Source organism: Primulina huaijiensis, chromosome 14, assembly GCF_012295235.1.
Source record: "Primulina huaijiensis isolate GDHJ02 chromosome 14, ASM1229523v2, whole genome shotgun sequence".
NCBI classification, from domain to species: Eukaryota; Viridiplantae; Streptophyta; class Magnoliopsida; order Lamiales; family Gesneriaceae; genus Primulina; species Primulina huaijiensis.
In genome coordinates this window covers 29,795-40,615 of record NC_133319.1, presented here as the reverse complement: position 1 = coordinate 40,615, position 10,821 = coordinate 29,795, and the positions used below count along the sequence as shown (strand labels likewise).

At 36.7% G+C, this 10,821-nt stretch overlaps 1 pseudogene; it reads left to right on the top strand.

Annotated features, from left to right (window-relative positions):
• Window positions 1–8,096: 8,096 nt before the first annotated feature.
• LOC140957118 (peroxidase 65-like) lies at window positions 8,097–9,255 on the top strand (annotated as a pseudogene).
• The last annotated feature ends 1,566 nt before the right edge of the window (window positions 9,256–10,821 follow it).

The following is a 10,821-nucleotide window of genomic DNA, read 5'->3' as shown; positions in this document are numbered from 1 at the left end:
ATATTTATTGTAATTTACCTTTTTAATTTTTATTTTTTATATAAAATTTGTATTTTATAAAATATATTTGATCAACTATTTTTTTAAAAAAAATATACCATTATGTTGACCAAAGTTAACTTTGGAACGGTGACGAAGATTTTTAAAATATCTTTTAATCATTTAAAATTATGTATTTTTTATTTTGATTTTTTTATGTTGTTGAATTTAAATCTTAGTTCCTCATAAGCCCGAATCTTATGGATATTTTAACTATTTTATTTTTAACATATTCGTGTTTATGTGATATTTTATTTCATATTTTTCAATTATTTTATTTAATTTATATTATTTGTATATTTAATCAAAATGTGAAAAAAAAAAAAAAAAAAAAAACTTAATTTTGGAGGTAAGGTCAAAGAATTCAATGTCAGATAGGAAAGACCCTGATAAAATGGGAAGGATAAACGGCTAGGGTTGGAGACTTGGTGAGGAAGATTTCAAGTTCGAGCAAGAAGAAATACCTAAATTGTTGAGATTTCTTTTAATTCTTCTCGATTGTGTTTTTTTTTTTTATGAATAAAAAAAATATTTCTTTTGTTTTGAGTTTATGGGGTAGACTTTCAAGTCATGATAGGACCGAGACAAGTTATTTTTGATGTTTTGAATTTGATTATTTATTTGATTAATTGATTGGTGTCGTCTATCATGTGTGTTTTTAATCTGACCAATTAAATTGCATGATTTGTTGGTTCATCTAAAATCAGAAGGTGGTAGATTAATATAATTTAGTTGACTACATCAATCAACATATAGTAAAATTGATCAGGAAGTTGAAAAACTGAAATGCAGTTAAATCTAATTAAGTTCAGTTAAAAATAATTGGACTGATATATTTAATTAGGTTTATTAACTCACAAAATAGTTTAATAAATAGTATAGAAAATTACGTCGTGAATTAAGTAACTAATTTATTGGATTTGAATTTGACACGTAGATTATACTTGGCTTGGTACCGTTGTGTGACTTAGTCATTTTTAAGAATTTGAATTTTTCCTCTAAACATCTTTTTGTCGTTTATTTTTTTTTATAAAAAATCTTGATTTAGTTAATTTATTTTAGTTTGTTTTATTTAATTGACTAGCCACACCTAATTTGAATTTTATTAGCCTAAATTAAGAAAACTAATTTATATTATAGTATTTAAAGGTTGATCTGTGTGATTAGGGATGACAACTTTCCCCACGGGAAAAACCCGAAACGGGATGGAGATCTCAGATTTTTTCGTGTTCGGGTTCGAGTTCGGGGATTTTTTAAAATCCCTGATGTAGTTCGGGGCGGGTATAGGATTACTATCCCCACCCCCGAAATCCCCGAACCCGCCCCGAAATTAATATCAATAATAAAATAATAATATTGNTAATAAGTTTTGGTTTGAGAAAATCTCCGAATCCGTCATCGTCTTGGCATATTAATATTTTTGAAACGAGGATGGGGGCGGGGATGAGAAGTTGATCCCTGAAGTTTCGGGTTTGGGGAGCGAGGATTGGGACGGGTATGGGGGTGATGATGAAATTCGGGGATGGGGAAGGGAATGGCAAACCCGCCCCTGCCCCGGCCCATTGCCATCCCTATCTGTGATAATGATATTTGAACTCATCATCAATTTATTATCACTTGACCTAGTCTCCTTGCTCGATTTATTCTCAATTGAAAATATCGATTAAGTTTCTGATGACACTGTTGGGTTCAATTTGTTTAATATTAGAATTTATTATTTTTCTGGATATTAATCATTTATTTATTTTATTATTTTCATAAGTTGGAGGCTTTTGCTTTATTTTTATTTTTCAGTGCTAAAGGAGATAAAGTATTTTGATCTAGATATTGAAAATACTTCCCGATGTAGATGTAGGATACAATAAGATAAAGTTTCAGATTCTGAATTAGAAGAAAATTTTGAATTAAAGGACAAGACTGAAACTGAAATACCAAATATCGAAGCAATGGTCAAAGAAGAGGATGATCACATTGTCCACGATCTTACTATACAAACTACTAAAGATTATGGTTAGAACATCACTAGTCCTATTGTGGATGAAAATACTTTTGAGTTGAACTTGGCCACCATTCAAATGAAACTATATCAAGTGAGATTTGGAGGATCACAAAATGAAGATCTAAATGCGCATCTGGAAGGATTCTTATCCATATGTGATACGATTAAATATAATGGATTGAGCACAAATGCTATTAGATTGAGGTTATTTCCCTTCTCCTTGCTTGGTGAAGAAGTCAAATGGCTTAAGGATCTCCCAACTTCCTCTATTATAACATGTGATGGTTTGGTGGAAGCGTTCATTAATAAGCATTTTCCACACACCAAGCTAGTAGACTTGTGTATGTATATTTCATCTTTTCGACACAAATATGGGGATACACTACATACAACTTGGCAAGATTTAGGAAGATGTTGAGTATGTGTCCTCGACATGGTTTATCTTCTTCCGATCAAGTTCAAATTTTATATAATAGGTTGATCATATTCTGTGTTCCATGATAGATGCGGCAGCCAATGGTAGTTTATACCAGAATATTGTAGCAAAATTTTCGCGCGCAATCACACTGTGTCATTTTTTAATATGTGATGAATAAAGTATCGTTCTCACGAGTAGTGTATTCAATAATATATCAAGCACTATAATTTTATCAATCTCAACTTTATTGAAAAATTAAGTGATTTTTTGTTTATTAATTAATAGCAAATAAATGTAACTCAAGCACACATAAAATAATGAGATTTTCGATAAGAGGAAGATTTAGAGGTTTGATTTTATCTTGTTTTCCACAATAATTATTCTTTTATGAATTTATACTTATAAGTTCATCATGTTCCATAGACCATAGCAAAGAACACTTGGTTGTTTCTATTTCTCTTTCCCAAGTAATAAATAGATTCCACCATTCAATATTAATTGTGATATTCCTATCTAAAATCTAATATTAAATGATATATGCGAACACTATCGTTCTTACCTCGACTTTGATGAGGTTACATATATGTCGAACGATATAAATATCCAACGACGTGTTTCTTGTTATCCTAATTTCAATCCTCCCCAATTCATAGATTTCCATTATAATATCAATCAATTTATGCAAAGTTAATTGAATGTATTAATAAAAATAAAACACAATTAAACCATGAGGAATTCACTTATATAAATGAAAAAGTCATAAAAGTCGTTTCCAACCAGCCTATCTCATTCATCTAGAACAGAAAACTAGTTCATAATATAATAAAAATAAAAACAAAGTCTGTTTGTAGATCTAAACATTAATCTAAATATTTGGGTTGGAAAAAAAGTAATAACGAAGTCGAGTCTCGTTTCCGTCCCCGAATCCAGCATTTTTCGTCTTCGTATCAGGTTTTTTGCTTCACAAATTTCCATGCACGTGCGCACGTTCTATCCATGTGTGTTTCTGCGTGTTATTTGTTTGTTTTCTACTCTTTTGCCTGTTATTTACTCCCCCCTTACAACTGATGATATCTCCCATTATATTTTTCCTAGCCCAAACTCTAGAGTCCAAATCATGCAGGGACTCTCACTACAACAAAAATGGCTTTTCGCAGCGCGTAAATTCGCTTTCCGCGGCGCACATTGCACGATGCAAAGTTGAAAGCTGTTGAAAGTTAAAGATTATCTTATGCATGCCGTTAATACAATTATCCGCGGTGTGCGCCGTTCATACTATTATCCGCGGCGCGCCTACGCACGCCGTTGATATTCATATCATTAATTAGCGACCGTTTAAGATTCCGTCGCTAAAACTAGCGACAGTTTTAAAATTCCGTCGCTAATTAGCGACAATTTTTTAAAAAACCCGTCGCTAAATCGCGACGGTTTTTTTATAAAAGACTGTCGCTACTTAGGGACGGTTTAAAAAAAACAGTCGCTAGGTAGCGACGGCTTTAATATAACTGTCGCTGATTTTAGCGACGGATTTTGTCTTTAGACAAAATCCGTCGCTAATGTTTATATTAAAATAAAAAAAAATTACTTTTATAATTTAATAAATCTAAAAAAACGTAAACTGTAATAACAATATTCATCTTAACTAACACTTAAAAATTTACAAAAAATTGAAACAAAAAAACGTACCTTAAATCGAAACTAAAATCGCCTTAGAGAGAAAAGTTTTAAGTGTTATTTAAAATTTTACGTGTTATGAAGTGGTGCGGAAGGAAATGATTCGAGACTGTGGGTATTTAAAGACAATTTGCGACGGTTTTGGTTTTACCGTTGCTCTTAGCAACGGTTTTGTATTAAACCGTCGCTATTAGCGACGGAGTAATACCGTCGCTTCTAGGGAAGGTTATCTGTTTAACCGTCCTAATTTGAAATTTGCGACAGTTTTATTTTACCGTCGCTAAATTTAGCGACTGTTGAACAAAAATCGTCGCTAATATAGCGACGGGTTGCAAAAAACCGTCGCTAATATAAATTTTGCATTTCACAGCGTGCCATAATATGCATGCCATTAATAATAATATTGACGGTGTGCTTTAATACACGCCGTTAATATTGTCAAGTGCAATAATATTAACAGCGCACATATGGGTGCACGCCGTTAAAAGTAATATTCGCAGTGTGCTTTTAATGCACGCCGTTGATGACGTGCTACGGAAAATCATTTTTCTTGTAATGTCTAGGCATTGAGGCGTCAAGTAGGTGGCACTGAAGAGTCATTGTTTCTGCTCTAAGGCAAAATCTTTGTGCTTCCAGCGCTGAGGCGCTGGCGTTGTTTGTGCTTATGCGCTTAACTCTATGAAAAATTGCCTTGTTTCCTAGTGGCAAGCGCTGAGGCGCCTGGTGCTCGGCCCCTACAAAGTTTGACATGCTCAACCTCTACAAAAACTTCCATATGTTTTCTTCTTTAGTCTTTTCTTTTCCCTAACAATATCTTGCCAAGTCACAATTCATCTTACACCTGCAAGCACAAAACTAAACAAACCATGCATTATTTTGTCCAAAATAGCATAATTCAATTGGATTCCTATGACAAACATATAAGTACAAAACTTGCACTTATCAAAGCCCGAAACTTGAATTTTTGCTAGTCGTGAGTAAAATAAACAAAGATTCAACAAAGAAATAAAAACTAAAATACGAATAAGAGCTTTAAGTCATGAAATTGTTTGAGTGAACTTGGCCTCAGAGATAAAACATCAAGTCATTTGTGTGTCACAACAATCCAAGAGTTCACGTGTGTGTATGAAGTGTCAATTTTCGTTTACCCACTTGCATGCTAAGATAAATTCACTTAACTTATTCACTTTACAAGAATTCCTCCATTTAAGCTTCAAACCACACTTTATCAAGATAAAAATCTTCTCACACAAATCACAAACGACTTTCTTGGTTAGCATTTGATTCAAAAAATATTCAAAAAAAGTACACTAAAGTGTCGTCCATGTTATGAGATGTTTATATGTATAACCGATCAAATTCTGTACTTGCTAACAGCGTCATGCCCCGAGACCGAAGCGCAGATGACATCCGACATTATTTAACAATTTCATTGAAAACAATAAGTCTTGTAGCAAATAGCCAAAACCAGTCTAGTTCATAAAAGAATATCATCTTTACATGTGCGAAATTCAAATAATGTGAAAATTGTTCTTATAAAGAAAAGTGAGAAATGCGGAAGCTAATACGACATCACTTCATATTCAAGATAATTGGCATTGAAATTTACCAATCTCATGTCAATAGTAACTTCCCAAACAACCTCTAGTTCATACAGTGTTATTAGAATCTCACCATAGTTAACGGGATTGAAATGTTGTGTAATCATCTTCCTTAGTATCTGACATGCATGTTGTAGACTGCATTAATCGTTTTTCTATCAAACACCACCTTACTTACTCGGACCTCTACCTGAAAGTTCTCGTGTTTGACCTTTACGTTAGCATAGAACTCTCGTACTGTAGAGATATCAGCGTTAGAAGAAGGCTTTATGAAGTTATCCCAACCCCTCTCTGTAGCCTCTTTGATCTTATGGGTCGTGGGGTGAGACATTTCAAAACCTCTTTCCATATGCATACTTTTTCCATAAGAACCGTGTAATTACTGGCGGCAGTGGCATCCCAGAACCGACTTCGATCAAAGGGGCAGACAAAGATGAAGCGTCCTCCCTTGACTTCTTTTTAGGTGGCATTAGTCTATAATATCAATTCAAGAATTCCCCTAGCACCCACTTAAATCGATAGCACCACAATCTCGCAACATCATAAACACAACAATTACACAAAGTAATCACCACCCTATCAATAATATACTAAATTCCCAACAAGACAACTGATCAAATACTTGGTTCTCACACCCGAATTCTAAAATTTTAATCAATTAACACAATAAATCGATTACTCAATGGGAAGCTTACATTACCTTGTGTTAGGAGAGTACATAATCCGTAGAATAGCTGGGGTAAACGAAGAAATTTGACACATTAGCTGGTTTGGTGTTCGACCCTAGAATTCCCAAATTTGGGTGAAGAACCCTAAATTTGATTTTCAAGATTCTGGCTTTAAATCGAGTGAATGTCCTTTAGAAGATGATAGAGAATGATTTGGTGGAGGTATTGATTGAATTTTTGGAGAAAATTGGTGAGAGTGGGAACAGTTGGTGTTCGCGATTTACGACATGGGGTTTAATTTATAATTTTTGGCATGAGGGTTTTATTTATAATGAGTGAGAATGATTTTGGGCACGAGGTTTTAATTATAACAGTCGGGCCTTGAGGCGTCTGTTGCTCTATATTTCTATTCTGAACAAGGGATCGTTGGCGTTGAGGCACTGAGTGGTAGGCGATGTGGCGCCGAGTCCTCAGGGTGTTGCATATATTGTCGGCAGTAACTGAGGTGTCGAGTTATGGGAGCTGAGTACTCGGCATGTGTGCATCAAGATACGACGCTGAGGCGCCATACTGCTGGTGCTGAGGCTCCGTATTCAATGAATATTTTTAAAAAAAATCCCAAAAAACACATGCATCACACATAAATGGATCGCAACATGCCTAAAACTAACAAAAAGTTAAATGAAGAAAAATTAAAAAACTCAGATAAAATTAAAGGATGTAAATTTGGGTTGCCTCCCAAAAAACGTTGAGTTTATAGTCCTCAGCTGACTGTCAGTGGATTCAGCTTGATTCGCATAATGGAAACGTTGTTTATGTTTTTTTTTGGCTCTCATAACAGTGCTTGACTTGTTGACCATTGACTTTGAAAGTTTAGGTCTATTTCATCATAAGGATCCACCTTTTCTACAGTGATTGGTCCAGATCACTTGGACTTCAACTCACCAGTAAATAGTCGCAGTTTAGAATTAATAACAATACTTTCTGTCCAGGTTCAAACTTTCTTCGCAAAATCTGCTTGTCATGCCACCTCTTCGTCTGCTCCTTGGAAATTTTTCCATTTTCATACACATCATGCCTAAATTCTTCCATGTCGCTTAGTTGCTGTAGCTTTGTTCCCCTAAAGCTTTTGTCAAAGTTGAATTTCTTGACAGCCTAAAATGCTTTATGCTTCATTTCCATGGGTAGGTGACATGATTTTTCAAAAATCAACCTATAAAGAGATATCACAACAAGTGTCTGGAAGGCAGTCCTATATGCCCAAAGTGCATTACCCAATTTAATTGCCAAATCTTTTCGATTAGTCTTTGTAGTTTTCTACAAAATTAGTTCTTAGTTGGATATTTTTGCTTGATCGTTTGATTGTGGATGATAGGCTAGCACTACCTTATGTTTCACATTGTATTTAACTAATAGTGTATTGCAAAAATGCAAACATTCGTCGCTCAATTTTGCTCTTGGCGTTCCAAATCTGGTGAAGATATTTTTATGCAAAAATTTAACTACACAAATATCAAAGTTTGACGAGTTAATTGATTAGAACCCAAAATTAGACAAGTTATTCGAGGGAAAAATTATTTTTTTGAAAGAAAATATAAAATTTATGTGCTTGCTTGCATTACGTGAGCTAGTTAACTAAATACTTTTTGATATGCAAGTTTTAATGACTTACTCTGGTTTTATGATCGAAGCCTAAATATATCTACGAAACCATTTCTTCTTCCACCAGAATTCATGCCATGAACTTCAAAAATTAAATGTAACCATAGCAAGGGAGTTAAATTCGGGCGCCAAATATCAAATGTTGTTTGCTCCATTCATTTCCCTTACCCTTCGAAGAAATTCAAGACTCCTCTCCATCTTTATTTCAATTATTTTAAAAAAGAAGCAACAATGGCCTCTCCGCCACTTCTTGCCCTCTTCTTCTTCTCATCATATTTTCTCCTGCCGGGTGAATCAAAGCTAACCCTCAATTACTACGATATATCCTGCCCCGCATTCGCGAAAGTCGTCCAAGAAGTGGCTCTGGATGAGCAACTCTCCATCCCCACCACCGCAGCCGGTGCCCTCCGCCTCTTCTTCCACGACTGTGTCGCGGAGGCTGCGATGCCTCCCTCCTCCTCTTCTCCAACTCCTTCAACACCGCAGAACGTGACCAGGACATCAACAAAGCACTTCCGAGCGACGCATTTGACCTCGTCATTCGAGCCGAAACCAAGCTGGAACTCGTTTGCCCAGGCATCGTCTCATGCTCCGACATCCTCGTCGAAGCCACACGCGACCTGCTAAACATCATCAGTGGGCCATACTACCCGTTCCGCCGGCCGGAAGGACGGTAATGAGTCGCGCGCCTCCGATGTCGAAGGCCACATCGCCAACATATCTGTTACTCAAATCATCGACGTTTTCGCAGCAAAAGGATCCAGCGTCTATGAAATGGTGAGTCTTTCCGGAGCACACACGATCGGATTCTCCCACTGCTCAGAATTTGCTAACAGAATCTTTGAATCCAACGATCCAACCATGAATCCGGAATACGCAAAAGGTTTGAGAAAACTGCGAGGATTACACAAAAGACGAGACGATTGCGGCGTTTAACGACCCGATGTCTCCAGGAAATTCGACAACACATATTATTCGAACTTGCAGAATGGTCTGGGATTATTGGTTACTGATTAAACTTTGGCGTTTGATACAAGAACGAATCCTTTGGTGGATCTGTATGCAGAGAATCAATCGGCGTTTTTTTATGCTTTTGCTCGGGCGATGGAGAAAATGAGTGTTCTCGGTGTCAAGACAGGGAGAAAGCGAGAGGTGCGGCGAAGATGCTGTAGAAAAGAAGGGATTGAGGAATAATCACATTCTATTCTTATTGATCAAATCAGTAAATATATATACAACCTAATCTCCTTAAAAGTAGGAGTCGTACCAAATCAAAAAATAACAAACTAAGTAACAAGATAATCTTAAAAACTAGGAAAAGATTACATGCCTAATCTGTGAATATATATCCTATAATTATTCCTAAATACATGGCAAGCTTCTAGATGTTCCACAGTCCCACTGGGCCATCAACACTGACTTGTAGGTCTCGAAGTAGCCGCTCAAGCCAAATTCCCTCGCACACTCCATGTGCAAGAGATCTCAACTCCGCTTCAGCACTACTCCTGGCGACTACCGATTGTTTCTTGCTTCTCCATGTAACTAGATTTCCCCATACATATGTGCACATCCCGGATGTAGATCTTCGATCGGAGACTGAACCACCGTAATCAGCATCCGTGTAAACATCTATATGTCGGCTGGGAGTCTTTCTAAATAAAAGACCTGATCCTGGGGATGCTTTTAAGTATCGAAGGATGCGTATTACTGCTTGCATGTGTATCTCTGCGGGATCATTCATAAACCTGCTAACCATGCTTACCGCGAATGTGATATCGGGCCGAGTATGTGCTAAGTAGATCAATTTTCCTACTAGTCTTTGGAATCTCCCCTTATCAGCAGCTTGCTCGGTCGTTCTTGGCCGCAACTTGAGGTTTGGATCCATGGGAATATCCACGGGTTTGCATCCAAGCATTCCAGCTTCTTTGAGTAAGTCAATGGTGTACTTCCGTTGTGCTACTGATATTCCATTCTGTGAGCGTGCCACTTCCATTCCAAGAAAGAATTTCAGTTGCCCTAAGTCTTTGACTTCAAATTCGGTAGACAATAATTCCTTCAGCCTTTTTATCTCTTCCACGTCATCTCCAGTTATTATTATATCGTCTACATATACACTTAGTATTGTACATTTCCCATGAGTAGAGTGTTTTGTAAACAAGGTATGGTCAGCGTGGCTTGGATGGTAAGACTGCCGTTTGAGAACTCGAGTGAATTTACCAAACCATGCTCGAGGAGATTGCTTCAAACCATATAATGATTTCTTGAGCTTGCAGACTTTGTTGGGATTTAATCCGTTGTTGAAACCCGGTGGTATGCTCATGTATACTTCTTCCTCTAAGTCACCATTGAGGAAGGCATTCTTGATGTCGAGTTGAAACAATGGCCAGTCAAGATTGGCAGCAAGAGATAAGAGAACTCGGATTGTGTTAAGCTTAGCCACTGGTGCGAAGGTCTCACCATAATCAATCCCGTAGGCTTGAGTGAAGCCTTTTGCCACTAATCGTGCTTTAAGCCTCTCAATTGACCCGTCTGCATTGTATTTGACGGTGAATAGCCACCTGCATCCCACAGCTTTCTTCCCCGGCGGTAAGTCTGTAATCTCCCAGGTTTTATTGCTCTCTAGTGCATGGATCTCCTCATACGTTGCAGCCTTCCATTCTGGTACTTTGAGAGCATCTTCCACAGAGTTAGGTATTTGAATCTGATCAAGATTGGAGACAAACGCCTTGTAACTTGTGGAAAGATTCCCATAGTAGACAA